At 55.7% G+C, this 23,829-nt stretch overlaps 1 pseudogene; it reads right to left on the reverse strand.

Moving 5' to 3' along the window:
* Positions 1-12,655: 12,655 nt before the first annotated feature.
* Positions 12,656-23,829, reverse strand: part of LOC129785695 (hydrocephalus-inducing protein homolog) — a 95,695-nt pseudogene continuing 84,521 nt past the window's right edge.

A 23,829-nucleotide genomic window follows, 5' to 3' on the forward strand; every position in this document is an offset into this window, starting at 1 on the left:
AAGAGTTCTGCTCCCTGCTTTCTGTGGTGAGAACATTGACCAAAACCTTGTGCACTCATGCAGAACCAGAGCTCACCCTGTCAAAGTGCAGCACAGCTCCCCTGGAGAAGGTGTCATGAAGGAATTCTCTTGCTGTTTCTCACCGTCCCCGCGCAGCCATGTGAGGCACAGCAGAAAAGTGCTGCTCCCTGCTTTCTGTGGTGAGAACATTGACCCTTCAGAGTTGCAGTCGTTAAGAGCCAATAAAAATCATCTTGGGAAAGTGCAGCCCTGCCCCCCTGGAGAACATGCCAGAAAGGAATTCTCTTGCTGTTTCTCACCGTGCCTGGGCAGCCATGTGAGGCGCAGCACAAAAGTTCTGCTCCCTGCTTTCTGTGGTGACAAAACTGACCTCTCACATTTGCAATCATGAAGAGCCAAAAAAACCCTCACTATGGGTAAAGTGCAGCACAGTTCCCCTGGAGAAGATGCCAGGCAGGAATTCTCTTGCTGCTTCTCACTCTGTCCTTGCAGCCATGTGAGGCACAGCACAAATGTTCTGCTCCCTAATTTCTGTGGTGAGAAAATTAACCCCTCACCTTTTCAATCATATAGAGCCAAAAACCCCTCACCTTGACAAGTGCAGCACGGCTCCCCTGGAGAAGTGACAGGAAGGAATTCTCTTGCTGTTTCTCACCCTGCCCTGGCAGCCATGTGAGGCACAGCACAAAAGTGCTACTCCCTGCTTTCTAAAGTCAGCAAAATTGACTGTCCACAGTTGTACTCATGTAGAGACAAGACTTTCTTACTCAAAAGCAAAACCCAAGAAGCCACGTAGCCTTGGGAACCACCTTGTCCTTCCGTGTGGCTGGTGACTTCCCATGGCTCTTCCACAATGCAGGACAGATAACCACGAATTTGGAAGCCCACGTTAGTTCAAGTACACTGAGTCCTCTGACAGTCACTACTTATGGGCCAGCGGTCCTCTCACCCCTCCACAGATCTGCCTGTTAGTCCTCTAGCAGTCATTCTCCATGGAGGGACCACAAGTCCTCCACACCTACCTACCAGCTCACCAGAAATGAGTCAGACCACGCCAGAAGTGACACTGCCTGACCTGCAGGAGATCTATTAGGCCAGTAACGATGGTTTCAAGACAGAAAAGCCCACCACCATCCACCAGCACAGCAGAAAAACAACCAGAAGAAACATCATACACAAACCAAAGGCACCCATCCAAACCCCACAAAGGCAAAACAGCTGAAAAAGGCACTCTCTGCAAAAAAAACCCACCACACAGATCACAAGATAAGATAAAAATGCCATAACCCCAGGAACACAGGGCCAACAAACACAGATTCTGTCCATAACAGTAACACACTTTGACACTAACTCGCTTGACCTCTGACATACTTGACCTTGTTGCCCCCAAACCACAGCACATCGTAGCCCTAAGGCAACACAAAACGGAGCACAAAGCCCCTGAAGATCTCCGCCAGGGCAAAAGCAAAGCACAGAGCCACACAGGAGGGTGGGGTTGGAAGGGACCCGTGGAGGTCCTCTGGGCCAAGCCCTCTGCTCCAGCACGCTCGCCTCGAGCAGGTTGCTGAGAACTGTGTGCCCTTGGCCTTTGAAGATCCCCAAGGACAGAGACTGCACAACCTCCTTGGGCAACCTCTGCCAGCATTTGATCGCCCCGAGGGGGAAAATTTGCCATTTCTATCTCTCCTTTCACTGTACCGCATTCCAGAACAGCCATGAGATGACAAGCTCAGGCTTGAAAGCCAGTGCTGTGGCTGGCCTGAAATTCTGTCCCCCTTTTTTTCATCCACTAGTAGCTAAAGGAGGACAAAGAAGGATTTCTTTCAAAGGAGAACTTCTCTTTTCCTCTGTCCTTCTTCTCTACCAGTGATCTGGATTCTGAGTGCTGTGCCACTGTCCTAATGGCTGGGATAGGGATACTTCTTGTAGGACAGGGAGGAGGTGACAGTGGAGATGATCAGGCTGGGGAAGCTGAAGGAAAACGCAAGCAACTGGAGTTGCCTGGAGCAAGAGTGGCCAGCTTCCGAGCTAGGTCACCTCGTGTCCTCAGCTCCCATGCAGGAGCTGAACCACACACATGGACTGCAAAGCAGTGTGACCCATAGAAAAAAGTTTGCTTGGCTCGGGATCGCCCAGGGGCATTTAACTGCAATTCCGCCCTTGTCAGCAGGAAGGAAACATGCCCTGCAAGCACACACTGAGGCACGACACCTTGCCCGGGGCTAAAGGGTACCTCAGGAGACCTACATGGGACCCCCCAGCACCTGGATTGCTGGCTGGAGGATGGGTAGGTCAAAGGACCCTGATGGGAGCCCTGCAGGCTCTCATACATTGGACCAACGGGCACCTTCCCTTGTCATACAGAGCATCCTCTCGGATGCTCTGGACAGTTTCTGGTAGATCTCTGGAGAAGAGCTTCTCCCCAGGCCTCTCCCATGGGCTTGCTCACCCCCGGAGCCCTTCCCAAGCACAGCCCCAGCAGGTGGATGCAACCGGCGTTGCAGGGAAGAACAAGCAGCACGCACCACAGTCAGCACTGCGGGAAAGCTGGGACCCCAGACACCCACCCAGGCTCTCCAATCCCAGCCTGGCCCACAAGAGTGCCTTTATCTCCCTTTCCCAGAAGTGCTGAATTCCCCTTCCAGCATTAGCCACTGGACCCACGCTGCTTCTTGCTGCAGTGTACAACAGCCACAAGAGAATTTTCTAGATGTCTCTGATTTCCTGCATTTTTCCTGAACAGGGCGGGTGTGTAACTCTCTGAATCACTTCTATTTGAAGCAAGGCATTGCTTAGGGTCAACAGTGAAACGAGACACGGGCCATCAAAAGCTGACTACTTTTCCCCTTCTTTGCCATGGTCACGGCCTACCCCACAGACTCGCCCCTGGCCGTGTCGGCCACCGGCTGGGTGAAGGTCATGGCTAACAGGGCAGGGGCTCCTGTGTGGCGCTCACCCAGCCCTGATTGCCAAGGGTGAAGCCTTAGCACCCAGGTGGGATAAAGCCTTCCCAAGCAAGGGTGGTGCTCCAGGGGCACCACAATTCCTGCCGAAGCTCACCACACATTTCATTTCCCTGTGGCGCCTGGCAGGACACGAGCGGCTCTTGACTGCTGCTAGTCCCCCCGTCTTTTGGTAAAAATGGAAGTTTTTCCTCCTGCTGGGCCTGCTCCAGTTCCAGCGCCTTGGGGCCTGAGGCCTGGCACGGCCTGTGTGCCAGAGGCCTTCCGACCGCTAGGCCGGCCTCCACCAAGAGGAGTCTGCCTCAGGCCACAACGGTCACCTCTAGGAAAAACGGCTTCTTTTATCGAGCAGGGCCCTGCCCAAACCCCAGGGCAAAGCGCTGGCCGCAGGCGCAGGGAGGTGGCCCTTGCCCCCTGCCCTGTCCTGCGCGGGGCTCCCCGGGGCGAGGCAGGCCCGGCCATACTGGAGAGGGCCCCAGCCCCGCCCCGCAGGCCCCGCCCACTTTCCGTTGGGCTCAGACCGTTGGTCACGGGGAGCCCACGGCCACCACAGGCAGCAGGGCAGAGCCGTGCTGGCACGCAGCGGCGCTGGCAGGAGGCAGCCTCTGGCCCAGCAGCGCTGCCACAGCACCAGCACCCCGCTTCCCAGCCTCGCCGTCGCCGGCTGGGCCCCCTCCTCGCTGCACGGCCAGGGCCCTCCTCTCCCGGGCAGGATGGGCCAGGCCAGCTGCTGCTGCGGCTCCAGGTGGGCTCCCCCCGGGCTCGGGGACACGCGGGCACAGCTGGGCCACGCAGCACTGGCGTTGCTCATGCCCGCCGCTCTCTGCTCTGCAGGGAGGCTCTCAGCGACGCCGAGCCGGTGCTGAGCGCGGACGTGCGGCTGACCCGGGGCCGCAAGAGGAGCGAGAGGCGCCTTCTGCTCCTCCACGAGGAACTGGTGGTCGCCAAGTTGCGGTAAGACCCTCAGAGCCCAGATCCTTGCCCCCAGCCCCGGCCCAGGGACACCCTGGCACCAGCCCCAGGCCCCGGCCCCTCGGTGCTGGAGGCACCAATGTCCGTCCCAAGGGCAGGTGGGGGACAGGGCTCTGCGCGTGGGGACCCAGCCCAAGGAGCCCCCCTCCAGCTCAGTGCCCGCCTCTGCTCTCTGCAGACATGGCACCAGCCTGCGCCCACAGCTCCGCCTGGCGCTGGACCAGCTGTGGGTGCTCAGCAGCGGGAAGGAGGCTGCGGGGCAGGATGGACAGGAGGAGGAGGAAGGCACCGATGAGGACAGCACCTCTGTCATCCTCGCCTGGCCCACCGGCTCCTGCATCGCCACTTTTGGGTGAGTCGTGGTCGGGCAGCAGAGGTTCCCAGCCGTGCCCACGCCATCCCATGAACACAGGCCTCTGCCTTGCATGCAGTGCTGGGCAGGGAGCAGGCAGCCCGGTGGCAGGGAGGGAGGGATGGGGGATGTTTCCCCATCCTGCATCCCCTGGTCACCTTTTGGTCCCCAGAAGGGAAGGGCAAATGCAGCCGCTCAGGCAGGACAGAGCGACCCAGGGCTTGGACAGCGCCTCTATCCTGCCCCACAGCACAGGGCTGTGCAGGCACCCACCTTTGCCCAGGGCTGGGGGCAGCAGGGCCTGACGCTCTCTCTCCTCTCTATCTGCAGATCCCAGGCACTGAAGGAGCTGTGGGTGGCCACGCTGCTGGGGTAAGCCGGGGGGATGCTCCAGGAGAAGCTGGATGGACGGGGGAACACAGCCCCCAGCTGGGGAAGGTGCCCCCGTGGCTGGGAGCAGCTCTCGGGCACAGCTGCCTGACAAGAGACAAGAGACGGCTTGGGGCTCACCCAGCTCTCTCCCTCTCCCTTCCCGGTGCACAGGACACCAGAAGGATGCACGGGAGCCCGCGTCACCCATCTGACATCCATCAAGCTCCTGGAGAAGGAGCTGAGCCGCCGCCACGCCGTGAGTGTCTCTCTGCTCTGGCCCTGTCCCCAAGCACTGCTCCTGCAGCCGAGCAGCAGAGCCATGGCTGCTCACCTTCTTCCCCTCCTTCTCTCCTGCCCAGTGGAGGACACTGCGCACCAGGAGCCTGGAGAGGCTGATGGAGGCACAGGCAGAGGTGAGAATGGCTGCCTTGCACCTGCCTCTGGCTGCGCCGGGATGCGCAGGGACTGGGGTGAGCTTGTGCGGGAGGGACAGAGGGTCTGATGGTGCCACTCAGGGAGCAGAGAGTTTTGGGAAGCCAGCAGCACGCCAGCACGTTCTGACTGGTGACACTGGGAGGAACCCTGCCACATGGGGAAGAGAGCCCGGGAGGGCAGAGGGTCCCAGCTCTGCCGCGCTCAGGCTGCTGGTGGCCCTTTCTGCTGCGGGGCTGCTCTCCAAGCACAGCCCGATTCTTGGTTCTTGCAGGCTCATCCCAAGCAAGGGCCTGCGACGGCCCCATCTGCAAACGCAGGGGGACTTTGCCCCGCACCAGGTGAGTTTGGGAAAGCAAGGCAACCTCCTGCAATGCTGTGCTCACTTGTCCCGAGTGTCGCCATGCAGGTTGGGCAGCCCACGGAAGGATGTCACCTGGACGGACAAGGACAACTGCTGGGCAGTGCCTGCTGGATATGCTTCTGCGGGGACACGGAGCCTCTGCTGCTGCCCGCAGCTTGCAGGAGGGCAGGGCGAAGGCTGGCACAGGCTGACCCCGTGGCACGATGGCTCTCAAGAGCCTCTAAGTCAACACCTCCGAGCCACAGCCGCGGTTCCAGCTGCTGCCTCCCTGCCCATCCTGCCGCACCACACAGCACCGTGCTGCCGGCAGGGCAGCGCAGGGCAGGGCAGGCGCTGGGACCGCTGGCCTGGGGTCTCCATTGGTGGTGTCTTACTCTGTTTTCCTCTGCAGCAGGAGGGAGCAGCAGCGGGAGCAGCACCAGCAGGAGGAGGATGGGGCTGCCCTGGCTCTTTGCCCTGCGGCGCACCCCGGCCGCTGCCCAGGCGCCAGGGCAGGCGGGCTCCAGCTGCAGCAGGGCGCTCTTTGGGCAGCCCCTGGCAGCCCTCTGTGGGGAGGACAACACGCTGCCCCGGCCCATCCAGGTAAGCCAGCCTGGACAGACGGGGTCCCCAGCCATCCCTCTGGCTGCTCTGGAGAGGGCCTGCGTGTCCCCAGCAGCTGCGGGGACAGGGCACTGGGCTCTGCACCCCCAGAACCTGCTTCTGGTCCCAGACCCTTTGTGGCGCTTAGGCAACCACGTCTGGGGCAGAGCTCTGGTCCTTGCCACCGCTTGGTTCTTCAGCCAAGCAAGTGGCCTCCTGCCTCTCCTGCAGGAGCTGCTGGCTGTCCTGCACCAGCAAGGACCAGCAACGGAGGGGATATTCCGCAGAGCTGCCGGTGGGACAGAACTTCGGCAGCTGCGCGAGGCCCTGGACCGCGGCAAGGACATCGATGTAGGAAGCCAGCCTGCGCTGCTGCTGGCCGTCATCTTGAAGGTGAGCACTTCTGACCTGCAGCTGGAGGAGCTCCTGGCTGGCCTGCAGCGTTCAAAGGCTCACCTGCAGCCCTTGGCATTGCAGGACTTCCTGCGAAGCATCCCCACCAAGCTCCTCGTCGTCGACCTCTACGAGGAATGGATGGCAGCCATGGAGAGGGCCAGCAAGCAGGCCAAGGTGGAGGAGCTGAAAGCGTAAGTGTGGGCAGCAGCCTGCCTGGTGAGCAGGGACCGGGAGAGTTCTGGGACCTGCCTGCAAAGGCACGGGCTCCTCAGAAAGCTGTCTTTTCGGGCAGCTGCAAAGCTGTGCAACACGGCCGCTGGCTCCCACCCGCCTGGGGCCAGCTGCGGGGACGGCTGTGGGCACCCTCTGCTTCATCAGCCTTGTCTTCCTCTTCCCTCAGGGTGGCCAACAAGTTGCCTGCGGCCAACCTCCTCCTCCTGAAGCGGCTGATGGCCCTGCTGCAGCACATCGGCCACAACGCAGCCACCAGCAGAATGAGCTGCAGCAACCTGGCCATCTGCGTCGGGCCCAACCTGCTGAGCCCACCCAACGAGGACCTGCTCCCGCTGCAGGCCATGCTGGCGGTGACCGAGAAGGTACGCCCTACCCAGCAGCCAGTGCTGCCTTCCCGGCCCATCGGAGCTTGGCTGTTGCGAGGTCCCTGGCTGCCTCCTCCCTTGGGCCAGTGCTGGTGGGCTGGGTGCCTGGAAGAGCAACCCCCAGCCGCAGCCGCCTGCGCAGGCGAAGGGTCAGCAGTGGGAAAGGCTGCTTGACACGTCTGCAGGCACCTGGCTTGAGACCAAGGCTTTGATGTCTGCAGGTGAACGTGCTGGTGGAGTTCCTCATTGAAAACTGCGGGGACATCTTTGGGGAGGAGGTGGCCGGCCTCTCCCCTCCATCAGCCGAGGAGGTGCCAGCACCCATGGACAGGGGCACAGGTAGGAGGCGGGACTGAGGCTTGTCACAGACACTGGGGCTTGGGATGCCAGAAACCTCAACGCTGACGAGACAAGTGGTGTAGGGCTCGGCTGGGCTTTGCTTAGGTGTTCTTGACTTCCAAGAAGTCGCGCTGCTGCACGTGCTTTTGCTTTCCAGAGCTGCGGTGCGAAGAGCAAAGTGGCCCTGCAGGCACAGCAGAGACCCAGCGTCCGGCAAAAGCCTTTCTGGATGCAGCCGCCTCTGTGCTGGACATCGACAGCGGAGCTGGGGGAGACACAGGGGCAGGGCCCAAAGCGGCAGAGGTACGGCAGCTCCACAGACGCTGGGGCAACATGTCTCAGGTGGGACAGTAATTTCCCAGGAGGCCAAGCAGCCGCTGGGCCTCCTCCTGGCAGCCGCTCTCTTGTGCCTTTGGGGTTCCTCCTCTCCCCCCAGAGTGGTGCGTGCTAAGGAAAACTGGAAAGGCTGTTTCTGGAATGCACTTCATTAAGTGTGATCTGCTTCATCAAACAAAACATACCTACAAAATACCCACAAAAGGACAGAAAGGAGTAGCTGCCACCTTGAGAGGGCTTTTGCTCAAATCCTACTCCGTCGCAGCTTCATCAAGTCTAGGCTGCGTTGCCTGGACTGTGCAAAATGTGCACGATGCAAACCAGCATCTCCTCTGTAGAGCTCATACAGCAATTTGGCAGTCAGGCCCTCACTACCCCAGGCTGTCACTTGCCACCCGTTACCTCCCAAGTTTCTGGTTTAGGCACCTCCAGATTTGCCTCCAGGCACCCCCGAGGGCACGGCAGAGTCCCTGGCACGCCTGCCACAACTGACCAGCCTGCCCCAGGAAACCAGGTAGGAAGAGCTCCCCTTGCCTGACCTGAGAGCTCGCTGCAGGGGCTTGGGGCTTTCCCCATCTCATCACGCTGTGGGATGGAAAGGTTTGCAGGCTCCCACCAGGAGAAGGAAAAGTCAAGGAAAAGGAAGAGAAAAGAAGCCTGGGCAGAGGAGAGGGACAGCCAAGCACAAATAAAACGGAGAAGAGAGGAAATGACTTTGTGGACCCAAACCTGAGAAAATGCAGGAAGCTGCAGCACGTCAGGAAGGCCAGGTGCGTACCACGCGCTGCTGCCCATCTTTCCCAGCCCTGAACACGGCCCTAAGTCAGCCCAGCTGGCTGGCAAGGGCCGGCGAGGGCTGGTGCTGAGCAGGGTTTGGGATGAGCCCCACGGCAGCTCCCCGGGGGCTCCCCGTCGAGCCCTGCTGCGCGGCACAGGGGCACTGTCAGCATCCCTGCGCACGCACAGCTCCCTAGGGACATCACCCCTGGGGAGAAGGCACCGGAGCTGGCCTCGAGTGGAGGCCAGCAAGAGCTGTCCCTTCTGGGCCATGAGGAATTCCTCGGAAACAGCGTCCCCCAAAGAGGGGAGAACCAAATCCTGCCTCTTCCTGCCTCTGGGGGCTTATCAGAGCTTTCTGACTCTGTCGTTGCAGGTGCCGACTGATTTTCACCGGCTGAACAGCTGTGACTCCTGGGCCCCTGCAGCTGCTGTTGACAATAAAAGAATCTTTTCCCTCTCCTGACTGTGTCTGCCATAGGGTCTTGTGGAGTGGGGAGCGCTTGTGCTGGGGTGGACCCTCGGGGAGGAGATTGGGATGGTCCCTTGCCCCAGCACCCTTTCCAGCGGGCATCGGGGCTGAGCTGAGGGGCTTTAGGAGGAAAAGCAAAGCACAGAGCCACACAGGAGGGGGGGTTGGAAGGGACCCGTGGAGGTCCTCTGGGCCAAGCCCTCTGCTCCAGCACGCTCGCCTCGAGCAGGTCGCAGAGAACTGTGTGCCCTTGGCCTTTGAAGATCTCCAAGGACAGAGACTCCACAACCTCCTTGGGCAACCTCTGCCAGCATTTGACCGCCCTGGGGGGAAAAATTTGCCATTTCAGTCTCTCCTTTCACTGTACCACATTCCAGAACAGCCACGACATGACAAGCTCCCTACAGCTCTGGCAAAACCAAACTGGGTGGAAATCAGAAACTGGTACTGCTGTATAAGCAGCACAGCCTTTAAACCCAAACCAAGGGTTTAATTCTAAAGGTCAGCTGTTGGAGCACCATGAGGCTCTGGTGGGACAGCTCTGGAAAGAGTTAAGCCTACGCATCTTCAAAAGTTCTGCTCACCTTGGAAGAGGCCACATATGCAGGGCTAGCGCTGCCCGTACCCTGGAAGGTTAATTTAACCCTAATTTCTAAATAGCACTGCAGATACCATTTGAAGGGCACAGCACTGTCTGCCTCTGTCTCACTAGGAGCAAACACTGACCCGCTGGCTAATTATTCAGCTGCTTTGGGGGGGCGGGGGTGGTGGTGGTGGTGGTAATTTGCAGTAGATTTAAAAACCACCCTCTTGCCAATTCAAGTCTGCTCCGACTTCAGTGAGAGCAGCTGGGGAGAACTGCAGTCAATGCTGACATGCTCTTCAAAGCCTTCACTGCCCCCAGCCTGCACGGTTTGCTCAGAGAGCAACAGAATTGCCCGTCAGCCAGAACAAGGAACAGAATCACTAAAGCAGCATCCCCTCATCGGCACTGTTTTTAAGTTTATCTCCTCCGTGTTTTGCTGTCTCTCCATATGGCTGTTTTGTTATTAAAGGCAGTGTCGCCAAAGGCTTGAGGTAATAAACAATTAAATTAGTAAATGAAAAAAATTGTGTGCTAGAGGGGAGAAGCCAGTATGGGAATGGGAACTGCGTGTTCTGCCCTTGCTTACACCACACCTGACCAAGAGCCTTTATACATTGCCTGAAAAATCAGTTATCTGCAGTGAATCCCAGTGACAAGACAAATAGTTACAGCTTTTTTTCTTTTTTTAAAAAACAAACAAAACTTGGTCTCTTCTGCAAGGTCAGCTCCAGTTGAATGTGACAGCAGCGCATCCCTGGGAACGCCAAAGGGGATCTGCACTGAGCCACCAGGCACCCTCCTGAAGACGACGCAGCTGGCTGTACGACCGCTGCTGGAAACCAGGCAGCAGCGAGCTTCACCTGGAGCACAGGGCTCTGGATCAGGGAGGTCAGGGACCAGGCTGAAGGAGACAGGACCCCGCATTACGACTGTCATGAGAAGAGGAAATCCCAAGGAAGGTCTTCTGCCTCCTCCCTCGTTACAAGGCGCTGGGAAACCATTTGCGCCCTGTGGCAGCACATAACAGACCCAGCACGGGGGTTATGCAGGCAGAAAAACCTGCCACTGATTAAGAAAACTTACACCCTAGGCCTGTCTCTTCTTTCCTGATCACAGAGACGTGACATGCAGCTGCCTTCTGTGGTGCCAAGAGATGTCAGCCTTAGCAGCCACATAAAACATCTCCGAGAAGACAGCATGACAAAGAACAAGTAGGAAATGACCTAAGAATGATGCTTTTTCCTTTCTGCAGGGAGAGCAAACACTTCCATCAGTCCATAACAAGCCTTTGGCACTTGTCAATACGGCAAAAATCAGGCACTTAGGGAGGCAGGAAAAGAAGATGACAATGGAGCAAGGAGGAGAAACAGCCACTTTTGTCAGCAGGTTACATCAGCCCCCAGCTAAGCTGCAACAGCTCCTTCATGTTGACTCATTCCTCCAGTCTTTTTTCACCCAAGACAGACACAAATCCTCCCCTTGCTGGATCCAGAGGATTCCCTAACACGCTGGGCTGCCTGGCAGCTGGGAAAGCAATCTGACAGGGAAAAGCACACCCGACAGACACAGGATTTGACAGTGTGAGCACAGGACGACACACTGGTCCCAAGGGTCGCAGATCTGCAGACACCCTGGCAAGCAGGGATAAGCCAACCGAGGACGCAGGTATGCAGTCCCTACACCCCTCTTCCAACCCAAAAAGCCCCGTCTCAACACACAGATTTGGCGGGTTTTTACTTATTTTCTTCTGGTGGCAGAGATACTCCCTCCCTGCTGCTCCCTGCAACTGAGAATAGAACAGACACAACTCACCCAGCAGAGAGGAGAGGGGTACAGGGAAGCTGGTGCCTGAGGGGGACTGCAAGGAATTCCTGAAGTCACTATCCCAAAGTGAAGTTCACCACAAATCATGCTGGCTTGCTCAGGTAATGATCTTGTCTCCCACAAAGCCAGCAGCAAGCTTGCCTTAACAGGAAGAGCAATTATCACTCGAGGGTTAAGAGTACCACCGGGGTGGCAGCACGGCCACCTGCATTACAGCATTTTCCTTTTCTGTTTCAAACAAGACACCAGCCTTTCGTTTGCCCTGTTGCCGCCCCTTAAATTAACCTCATTCAGTTTGTCAAGCTGTCCGTCAGTCTGCATAACATTCCCGATGCAACGCTCCTGTGAAAATTTCAGTCGATAACTCGCCCTTTCAATTGGAGACCATGATCTCTGAGCCTCACAGCCACCGTTTGCAGACTGGCCAACAAATGGGAGACAGGGAAATGACGGCTCACCACCCTGCAGCAACCTCCAAGCAGGAACCAGAGCAGCGGCTTTGGCGCTTTAGAGGACACAAGGCTTGGGTTCAGGGACACGGGGGAATGAAGGATGCCCGTGTCACCCATCAGCTGGGCTAAGGCACAGCGCAGCCTGCTCCGCTCTCAGGTGGACACGTGCACGTCACCCTGACACCCGACTGCATCTCAGGCTTTATCTCCACAATTATTCAGTCCCCTCTGCTTCCCGTCAAGGAGCTGCCAGGCAGCGTAAGGCAGCCAAGGGCAAAACTTCAACTGGGGCAGCAAAAGAGCGGCAGAGCAGGCAGCTGCTGAGGGCCAGGGCGCAGCTCGGGCACATCTCGCCCACGCCCGCGCTGCTCCCATCAGGCAGCCTCAGCAGCACCGTGCCCGGAGTCTGTCTGAAGAGCCTTTGGTGAAGCGGCTGATGGAGCAGGTTCCCAGGACCTGCCTCCTGGCACGTCTCCATGAGAGCAGCAGCTGCCCTGAAAAGCAGAGATGCTCACCATGGGGGAACTCAGCCCCGTGGAGTCAGCAGGGGGGATCATCACACACACAGAGTCACAGAGCGGCTGGGGCTGGCGAGACCTCTGGAGATCATCTGGTCCAAGCCACTGCTCAAGCAGAGCCCGTCTTTATTGCAGGGAAAGAAACCGTCCCTGAGCCGCCTCGTGTTACTGCTCTAGTGACTGATCAGCCCCAGGACTGGCAGAGATGGCGGTGAAGCACGACAGGCTTTATTGCCCAGTCCCATGGGTTAGGGCCCTGAGGCAACGGAGGGGCAGATGTACCCTGCAAGCCCCCCGGCTACACCGCGAGCTGCCCGGGGAGGAGGGAGGCATTGCACCGGGACAGCAGGACCCGAACAGCTCTGCGGGTCACTGCCTGCGACAGGCATGCAAACCCATCATTTCAACACCAGTACCAGCCATCCCTGGTGGCTTGCTCTCGCCACAGATGGAAAGCGGGTTTTCATGGTGGATTCAAAGAAAGCTGCCCTGGGAATCCCTCCCCCACTTGGAGGTTACTGTTGTCCCCCAAACAGCTGGAAAAGCAGCAAGGAGGAAATTCGCCCCCCTCCCCCTTGGCCCAGGAGGCTGAGCCTGGCCTCTCGCACGCTGCCTGATGCTTTACCCGCAGACCCAACCAAGCCCACAGAGCCAGGCCTGGGTGAACCAGCTCCACAAATCCAGCCCACCTAGCGTGGAGCAGAACAAACCTCCTCCCAACCCTGTTTTTAAGCCCCTCACAGATCCCACCTCCAGTGAGCGGCACAGCCCACCCAGCGTCCGCACAGGAGCCCTCCCTGGCTGCACCAGCCCTGCCCCCCCCTGCCAGGGCAGCGACCCAACCGCCTCCTGCCACGCAGCTTGTCAGCTGCAGCCTCCATCAGTTCAACGGCCTTTCCCTGCGGCTGGCCCCCGGAGATGCCCTGCAACGCGACGGAGCCCACACGCTCTGTAGCTACACAACCCTTACCGTTATCTTTTTGTGCAACACCACAGCTGGTTGGGCGCCCAGCAGGTGTGAAACTCACCTCACCACAGGCAGGCTGAGGACAAACTTCACACCCCAGACTCTGTCACAAACAGCAGTCTGACACAAAGCAAACGCAGACCTAATGGGGAAAGCGTCGGGAAATCCATGCCCTTCCAGGAGCAAAGGGCCACAGGGGCCTCTTGATCTCAGAGCTCCAAAGACACGACTCTCCGTTAAATACCGTCCAGAAAACAGAGGGAAAACTTGTAAAGATGATCCAGACTCATTTCTGCACAAACATCTATGCAAGCTGTCTATTTTACTGAGGGGTGCCCCAGCTAAAACTGCCCCCAGAGCCAGGCTCCTCTCGCTGCGTTGGGACGGAATATCTTGCTTTCTCTCCGAGACAGCAATATGGGAACGTTGCATGTAAAAATCAGGCCACAGGCTGCTACAGACCAGTCAATTTTCATTGGGAAATAGCCCCACAGATACTTACCATCTCTACACAGAAGGAAGCAGGGATGACAGCCTGATTGGAGAGGTGGAGAGTTTTGGACGCATCTTGTAGAACTTCAATACTGCTGGAATTTATCTCACTCAGATGCACGTAGACAACCCGTTCTTCTCCAATGCTCACTAAACAGATATTCTGCTCCAGGAAGCAGGTAGGAAAGAAAAAAGAAAAGCAGGGGAAGTTAAAAAATATGAGACAGCTCTAAGTGTCCTCCTCGACTGGGCGATAAGTACGGCTGTTGGAAGTTTTCAGTGTTGCAAGGCTGACACAGAAGGCCTGGGGCAAGTGCAGGCTCGGGAGTGACCCCATCTGAAAGCCACAAGCTCCCGTTCTCAGGGGACAGAGAAACCCTGGGTCCCACGCTCTCCTTTCCAGACCTCCTCCACAGTTAGCTCTCCTTTCTCTGCCTTGTGCCTGCTCCCGCTCCTTCTGCCGCTCAGCCTTGCCCCAAACCTCCCTGACCGCTGCTGCTGCACAGCGACACTTGGACAGTTACTTCTCTGACATTCCCAAAAATGCACCTCTGAAAACCAGCACAAGCCAGAAGCGAAGCAGGCTCTTCAGAGCAGAGATCGTGCAAGTTATGGCCTCTGATGTGTGCTTATGTGTATTCCTGGTATGGCATGAATAACAGGCATTAATTATTCATTACATCATTCAAGTGGTGTTTTTTCTCTGACAGTCAGAACCAAAAGCTTTCTCCTTGCAGAACTGGCACAGACTACTGGAGGAGGAACACAGATCCCTTTGCTAAACCACCTTCCCACATCATTAAAAACAACGAGAATTTGTGCACTCTTGCGGTGGATTTCACTGGTTCCAAACACCTCAACACTTCAACAGGATCTGAATGCATAGAACTCCCAACACTGACCAGACGCCGTATGATTCACTGGAGGGCACAGAGTACGATTTAACCGAAAAAGAAACCAGCTTCCACGATGTAAAACCTTTAATGATGTCTGGCTCAAGGAAGTGGTATTGACAGCTGTCAGAATCACCAGCCCAACTCAGCCAGAAGCAGCAGCATCCAGAAATGCTCATCCCTTGGCAGGGCACTGCTGCGTGCAACTAAGAGCCAAAAACCTCACCTACCAAGGCTGGGGCCTCCAAAATAAGGAACTGAAGCCATGCACGATGATGCATGTCTGGGCGATGCTGCCCAAAGCTCCCAGGAAGGAGGAGCTGCAGGGAAGAGCTGCGCCTCGCCAGCCAGCTCAGCTTCCCGGTGACAGCGGGACAGCAGCAGCAAAGGCAGGGCAGAGCCCTTTGGGGATGAGCGGAACAACATCTGGAGGATGCCCAGGAGAGCTGCCTTCTGTCAGCCTGTGTACTAACACCACGCATCCTCACCACCAAGGAGAGGGCTTCAGAAACGCTACCCCTTCATCTACAGGGTTCTAAAAGGGACAAGGAAAATGCCATGCAACAGCGTTACAGGCAACATGGCACAGGGAAAGGCAGCAACAAGCGATGGCAGCTCTGCCACCAGTAACGCCAGCGCTGGGATTTACCAGCTCCTTCATGCAGATGACACATGCCAGACTGGAGCTGGCACGCGTTCACCTGCAAACAAAATACCCGACAACGGAGCTGTGGAGGGACTCTGCACAGCCTGGATGAAAGATCTGTACCACGTTCTGCCTGAAACGGTGGTAAAGACCAGGCATCGACACTGGGCACCCCAGCCTAAGGCAAGAACGAGCTTTGAAGTTCTACTGGAACACACTGCAGCGATTCCCAAGGTCAGACTTGCAGCCGTACGGGTAGGATCTGCCACCAGCGCAGGACACGTAACAAGACAGCCAGCTCTTCTGCCAGCCCAGAAAGCTTTGGGTGCGTCAGCTACCAGGGAACTACTGGAACTGCACTGCAACCAGAAGACAGACCTATAGAAAATGCAACGCATCTAGTCCTTTCTTTAGGCACAGCTACGCTTCTCCAGCTGAAATGCTCGCCCTTTGGGCAAAACATTGACACGTTCACGTCCAAACAGAAAAGATTAAGGTAAGGTCAACTTTCAATTTATAAATTGTTAGCCCAAGCGTAAAAGCTTTTCAAGGTACCTGTAGTTCAAAATCCAGCTGACATTTAAACAACTGGTTATTCCAGTGGGGAGAAACCCTCCTCTTTCGGGGAAGCATGCCTTCTGTTTGCAAGCAACTGTTTTGTCAAACTTGAGACTTCCCTGCAAAGCCTGCATTGCCTGGCCTTGCTGTTGACTGGTTTACATGCACATCCCCAGCAGCCAGGGTTGAGATGACCAGTGGCATCCAAGGGATTTGGCATCATCGTTTCAATTCGGTTTATAAAAAGTTTATATCCCTGCAATTGTTTTCAAAATGTCAGCCTTCCTTTCTGTTACAGAAAGCTTCACGTTCTCGGGAATCCTCTGATATCCCCTTCCGTGCTCAGAGAGAGGACAAGACATTTTAAAACAGCTGCTTCAAAAGTTAGTATCCTTTTAAATTAAAGTTTAATTAACTAAATTTGTTCTCGATTTCAGCCAGTGGAAGCCAGGACACCAGATACAACGTTCTCTTGCCTACACTTTGTTGTTGCTGCTGTATATGCCTGAACGCAAATGTCCTGTAGGAGCCTTTAGTCCAGGAATGCTTTGCCTCACCCCTTTTCAAGCTTGGTAGGGAAAAAAAAAGAAAAGAAAAAAAAGCTTGTGCTCCAGATGCAAGCAGTGTGGAGTCTCATGCGTCTTTGGCTGGGGCTTTTGGCAAAGAGATATGATGGATATTTCTCAGGCGGGATGGACCTGACTTTCAGGAAAGCTTAAATCCAGCTTTACAGAAATCATCATTTCAGCACGGTCTCTTACACCGCTCTTGCTTTAGTGGTATTCAGCGATGTCCCCGTGCGCTCCCGAACAAGAGTTCTAATGAAGCAGCGGTTGCTGCTCATCTCGTAACGCAGGAGAGCGAGAGACCCAGGAATTGCTCTGGGTTTCAGACTGGGCTTGTTATCCCGCCTCACACGTCCGTAATTAAACACCATCTCAGACACTTAGATTTCCACCTAAGAGGACACCACCCTTCTCTAGGCATTAGCTGCTACTTATGCCATGAATCCCTTCTTTCCGTGTCCGCACCAGCCACATATTGTCACGTTCTCCTTTTCCCTGGCAGAACCCCTGTACACTTTATGCCCCACCAAGATGAGTCACACAAAGGCACGCGTCTCGCCTAGCACTCACCAGCGGGGATCTTTCATTCCCAAACACTGAGACACTAGCCACAGTGTCCTGCCTTCCTATCGCCTGGGCTTCCAGCGTCAACGGGATCTCTACCGAGCTGTGAGGCTGGATAATCCCACACGGCACAGGGCTGGAGTACCACACAGCAGCATCCTCCTTGTGCTCCTATAAGGGACAGAATCAAAGACAACTTCAGAGTGACCTCTGAGGAAACTCCAAGCTTCTTAACATCCACCACAACGGCAATTCACCCACATTTTTAAAAATCCCTAGGAGAAAGCAGAAAGGCACAACACAAGGAGCAAGATTTGTATGGGCCTAATTAGCATCCTCACAGGGTCCAAAAGCTGCTGCACTCGCAAACGCCCACTCCGGTGCTGGCGGCCTCCTTGCAGCAGCTTTTCACAACCCTCCAAGTTCTCCTGCATGAAAGCACCCCAAAGACTAGAACCGAAACTGCTTTCTGAAGAGTTCAAACCGCTCCTGAAGTTCATATTCAGGTAGCTTCCCGTTCTCTCCAAAACTTTAGGTTTGAATATAAAACAGCAAGGTCTTATCCAAACCCCGTTTTTTTCCTAACAAACCCCTCGATAACGACGTTTGAGGGCAGGAGGCGAACACGACGCCAAGCCTGAGGAAGGACTCCATAGCAGCCTGGAAGATCGCTGTCGTTCACAAGGGTCAGCATCCACTCGCAAGGGAACTTCAGAAAGCACCGTCCAAATGTCAGAACAGGGCTGAGCACGGGCAGTGGAGGAACGACACATCCGGGTGAAGAGATGACCAAAGGGAATTAGAGACACTGAGAGAACGTAGAAGTTGTTTACTCCCCAAACAGCATGAAACAGACACAACGCATTTGTCTCTGCCAGATAGACATTTCCTACCTCTACGGCAATCGATCACCTCTAACTTCTTCTTACTCAACAGCCTCTTGTAAAGGAGGGGCAGCCCCAGACTCCCGTGGCAGAGGCTGCCCAGTGCCCTGCCCCAGTGCTCTCTCATCAAGCTTTGCCCCTCCCTTGCCCCAGGAGGCCGGCAAGGACCCTCCCACAGTCCCAGCAAGGCACGAGCTCTGCGGGAGCCTTCCCGCTGAGGACCAGCGCTCCCCAAAGCTCAAGGAAAACAAGACTCCCGCATCTCAGTAAAAGCAACTCCCTCCTCTCCCGTACCGCTCTCGCCCTGCCTGAAACCTCAGCCGCTTGCCCCCGCGATGGAGGGCACAAGCACCGCCTGCCTCTCGCAGTGGGTGACCAGCCTCTCCCAGCTCCTGCAGCTGCCTGGGTCCTCCACACACCAGCCCACACACTGACTCTTCCCATTCCCACTCGTTTTACAAAATTGCAGCCCAGGCACCCAGTGGGTGACTCTGCCGGGGAGAGGGAACAGCACCAGCGAACTGCGTCCCTCTCGTCATTAAACTGGCACCCGCTGCGGCGCAACGGCATTGAACGACGCTGCAGCTTTTGGCTTAAGTCTGGGAACGTTCATGCTCAAGAGAACCAGAGAAACCTGAGCTCACCTGCCACACCAAGGACTAGTTTCCCCTCACCACTCCTGCCGTAAGCCCCTTTCCCATTTGCACACGCCTTCATTAACTGAGCCAGACCCCAGCTTTCAGCAGGCTGCTTGCCGCCTTCCAAACAAATGCTGCATTTTGGGCCAACCCAGCACAAGCCCACCGCTTGCAGGGAGAAGCAGGGGCAGTCCTTTGGAGATTCATTACTCCTCAAGTCCCAGACAACAGGCCAATAGTGAATATAATCACTGCTCCCTTAAAAATAAAATAAACCAAAAAAAAAAAGACAGAGGCATGGCCCTGAGCACTGAGCACAGGTGCCTCTCAACATGGGCTGCTTTCAAAGCACGGCTGTGCTCACAGCGAGCTGGGCAGAACTAGCTCGTTAAGCAACATTTCTCATTTGGAGCTGAAGCCAGGACACCCCACGCCAGGCAGCGTGCTGGGCATGGGTACGCGGGGAAAGGTGGCCAGCTGCAAGGAAAGCGCCGGTACCTGGCTGTGAGAGGCACGCCAACACCTCCTGGCCAACACCATCCACGCCCACCACCAGCGCCAGCTCGTATCGCCTCACCGTGCTGGAACACAGGGTGACCTGGTAGAGGAGAAGAGCGTCAGATACTTAATCACTGCCAGAAGCCGTCAGCCACGCATGGTGTCCTCTGGCTCTCACCCACGGTCAGGAAAGGGAGCGATATTTTGCCTTAGTTCTCCTGCTGGTCCACGTGTAGACCACTGTCTTTCCGAGTAACAAAACTCTTCTGGCGATATCCGATTTATTAAGTACGCCTTGCATACCAGGGCATATGTAAGCTAAATTAAAGCACAATTCATGTTCTACTTGCCACTGGGACCAATTTTTACTCTCGACTACAACAGCATAAATCCAGAGGAAATCTGTTGACTTTCACAGAATGAGGCCAGCTTTACAGTGGGAAGCCGAGGGCAAAACGTGGCCCAGCAGCAGCTGTGCAGCTCATGGCTGCTGGAGCTTTTCCAGTCCTCGTTGCAGTGGATGCAACCATTCTGCTCCACACGAGAGGAAAGATAAGACCGGGAAGAATAGCAAACTGCTTTATGCAATGACATCTTTCTTTTAACAGTCACCTTCTGTCCCCATCCTTCCTCGGCCCACTTTAAATCAAATTGCTCTAAGCAGCTCAGACACACACGCATGGCTTCTGTGCTTGACCGTAGGGTACATGATCCTTGGCTTACAACCTTGGAAACAAAACGGTGCTCCGCCCCAGAGTACCCCAGCTCACAAAAACCTAACACGAACACCGATCTCTTACTTGCGTTATGCCCAAAGCCAGCAGCACTACAGCCCTCCTGCGCACCAGTGAAGCTTCAGCTCCACCTGCTGAAGCACGTATGGCCGGGCTCGTGCCATAGCTGGATACCCAGGGCTCCTTGGGAGCGGATGGTCCCCTTGCAGGGCATTATGGTGAATTCAGTTGGCTTGATGTGATGTTGGGCTCCCTTTCTCCAGGACGGGCAAGTGTTGTCTGATATCTGAGCAAAACTGGTGACGCTGCGCTGTCCTGAGCCTTCGCCAGGGATGCGAAGGTTGAAAGTCATGGGAACCAAGGAGGTGTTAGTCAGGCGACACGGCAGGGTGCGAGGAAAGCCTGGGAAGGTGAGACAAATATCAGTCAAGTCCCCGGCTATCCCGTGATTCCTGGTGTGACTCTCCTGTTAGGATAGACCGGTGCTTGTTGTTTATCTCTTTTCAGTGTGAATGAGAGGTAATGGAGAAGCTCAGGGAGGAGTGAGTTGTGACTGAAGTTGCTTTTTCCATGGATGGCACAGCTTGCTTCCTTGGCAATGGGCAGTGCCGTTGGTGCTGAAGAGCTGTCTCTACCTCTGAGGAGCTCTCTCACCTGCCCCCAAACCAGCCCCAACTCTTTCTCACTGATCAGTGTGCACCCAGACAGAGCATTTATTCTGAAAATTCAGTCTGTAAAATCCCCCATTAACTCCATGAACATTCCCCCAGTTTTCAATATACGAAAGTAGGGCATTGTCATGTAAGGAAAAGAAAGGATGAGACCGGGCACTACAACATGATGCGTTGCACTCTAATGCAGTTTCTCTAGGCAGGACCCTTAAGGCATCTCCTGTTTCTGGGCAACCAGACTGAGCACATGACAACTCGGCCCACCTCACTGCAGGCAAACCTGATGCTTCCTTAGAAATGAGCAGGAACTGTGTCTCACCTTACCTAACAAACGGGGACATCACATCCACACTGCCTTTGATTACTGCCCACAAAGCCTGACATCACTTCAGCTCTGACACTTGCTTTCCACAACGGAAAACCAGTGGTACAACCACACTGGGTGAGGGGGTGGCTGTTCTGCAGAGGCAGGACACCAGCCCGCAGCTTGGTCTGGAGCGGACACCAGCTCTGCCAGAAGACACCTCCCATGCCCTGCTTACCAAGTGCTATTTGAATAAAGACAGGGAGGAAAACCACCTGCAGACACAGCAGATAGTTCCTCTGTGCCCAGCAGCAGTGACCATTGCCCACCGCCAGCAATTACTCCGGCAGGGAGGCGGGGGTGGGGCACAGAAAGGACATGCACCGACTGACCCACTGCACAGCCCCAAATGGGACCGAAGTCACCAGATGCAGACAACAGCCAGCAGCACAGTGACAAGAAGCAAAAATACAATAGCTGCCTTCAGCTGAAAAGGCCTTGTTAATGAAATCAGATTAAAGTAGGATGAACCTCCTATTACACAACCGCATTTCTGCCGGTGCGTTTCTTGTGGGTCTATTTATTCAAAAGGAAGCAGAGAAGTGGCCGAGTGGTGATGCAGGGAGAGGGGGAAGTGGCTCAGGGAAAGTACTGAGATTTCCTAGAAAGTCCACGAACCGCATGAAACCACAGGGGCATCCTGGGCACAGAATGATCATGGCCCTTCAATCAATCCCCAATTGATTTCACATGTAAACTTTAGACCATCTCAGTACAAAGCCTTTTCTCTGAGACTCGAGATGGAGAATCAGAATCTGCATTTCAGTGGAGATGCTCTGGGTGCTCAGCCACCGGCTCCGTCAGTGGAGCAGTGCTTCGGCTGGGGAAGGAGAAGGAGCCCACATCTCTGGAGACATCACTGCCCAAACCAATGCCGAGCTACTGCCTGGGCTTATTACCGGGCAGGTGATAACGAGGAGCCCTCACAGCACAAATTAACAGCTCACACTAAAGGTCAAGTGGGTAAGTGGTGTCCTCGCCTTGCAACAGGAACGTTCACCCTGAGCAGCCACAGGCTAGCGTGTGGCTCCAGCTCCCTTCTCCTGCAGCCCCATCCCCTGGGCCCTTCTGGGACAAGGGCTTTCACCATCATTCTGCCGCCAAGGATTGGGAGGTTGGGGCTGAGCAGGCTCTGAGGGCACCAGGAAAATACTGACTTTCTATTCCTTTGGTCCTGTTTGATCTCACGGCAGCAGAATACCACCTGAGCAAGCGGCAGCCCTGGTTCTAACACCCTGAAGGCTGCTGTGGAGGAACACAAGTGACAGACGCTCCCAAAGCGCTTCATTTCAGTAAGGCACAGACCTCCCCACCAGCGGTCCAAGCCCAGGGCACACTCACCAAAGGAGACGTCGCCGAATGGAGGGAAGGTACATGGAAAGGGAAAGTCGGTCCGATGACACAGCCCCTGTAAGGACAAAGGCAGAGGAGGAACTGGCTTGGTTAAAAAGAACTGCAAAGCGTTCGGCTTTCGTTACCACCGGGACGGATAGAAGCTGGTCTCAGCAGCACGGTGGGTTTCAAATCAACCCGTCACCCCTGCGCTCGGCACAGCATCCCTGTGCACAGGGGCAGCCAAAGCAACGTGGTCAGCAGGTGGCGGCTGCTGAGGTGGCTCAGGGCACCAGGGCAGGCAGGGTACACCCCCAGGTTGCTGCTGGCCCAGTGAAGGACCCTGAACAAGTGATGGCTCTGTGCCTCAGTTTCCCCATCTGTCATGTGACGGGCAGAGCTGTCCATGCAGAAGCAGGTTCATTGTAACTAGCCCTCTCAGCCACAGGTTCCCTGCTTTGGTATCTCTTTGCTGGAACTGGCCTTTCCATGGCCTATATGGACATCTTCCTCAGACCTTATTCCACACTACCATTATGCGTGCAGGATTTTGAGGCACGAATCCACAGGAGCCCCAGACATCTACTGAGAAACGCAGCACAAGTTCTACACAGTGGATGGTGGAATCTTGGAGGAAAGTATCAGCTTGTTACCAGTGCACCGGCTGACACATCCAAGAGCAAGACTGTTTGCACCACCGAACATGAGTGTCCTGAAGCCACCACACCAGCCCGCCCATCCCTAAATTCAGAGAGGTTCCAAACTCCAAAACTCACCAACATCCACTGAAATCAGCACTTGAAGCTGCACAACATTCATTAATTTCATGGTTGATGCCAATCAATGCCAGCTCTGCCTCTTGGTGAAAAAAACAAATACAGATCAAGGAGCACAGTGACCCGTGCCTCCTAGTTTTATTCACAGGACTGCCACCGGGTCTCTCGTACACATGAACAGACCCCAGCCTCCCGCAGGAGGGACCTGCCCTCACCCGTCGTGTCCCAGTTCCAGCATCCCTTTCTAAAGAGCAAAAGAACAAGCGTTCAGGACCTCGTCAGGTCTGTTTCCAAGCAAAGAGTGATCACCTATGGTTTGGGCATCTTCTGACTGCACAATCAAAAAGCACTCAAAATCTGACTTTCAGGAGTTTCAATCCCATGCTAATTCTCGATTCCTGGAGCTGAATCCGTTCCTGAGAACAAGTTAGGTAGCAAATCCCTTCTGGCAATGAGGTTCCCTCTCCAAGGACCTCACGTAATCAGACTTAACCTGCCAAGCCCCAGCATCCTACTCTGGATGGAGCAAAGGGAGCAGACATGCTTTCCGTAATAGCACTTGCCAAAAGACAATAGAAAACTGCCTCCAAACCAGCCACAACTGGGTCTCACACTGGGAAACTGCCAAGGGTGAGCCTTGCAGCGAGGGGGGAAATAACTGCCGCTTCTGCTGAGCACACAGGAGCTGTGCCCAAGGAAGTCAGACCTGAAGGACTGCCCAGAGGGCTCGGCCAAGCAGCCAGCCCAGAGCCCTGTGCGCTACAGCCGGTAACAGCGCAGCTTGCAAGAGAACGGGGGAAGAGGGCAGTCTTTATGGCAACAGCCACATCTTCCAATAGTGCTTCTGAAGGGAGATCGGGGTCCTCGCAGAGCAGGAAGGAGCACAAGG

This window comes from Falco peregrinus, chromosome 14 (assembly GCF_023634155.1).
Source record: "Falco peregrinus isolate bFalPer1 chromosome 14, bFalPer1.pri, whole genome shotgun sequence".
Classification (NCBI taxonomy): Eukaryota; Metazoa; Chordata; class Aves; order Falconiformes; family Falconidae; genus Falco; species Falco peregrinus.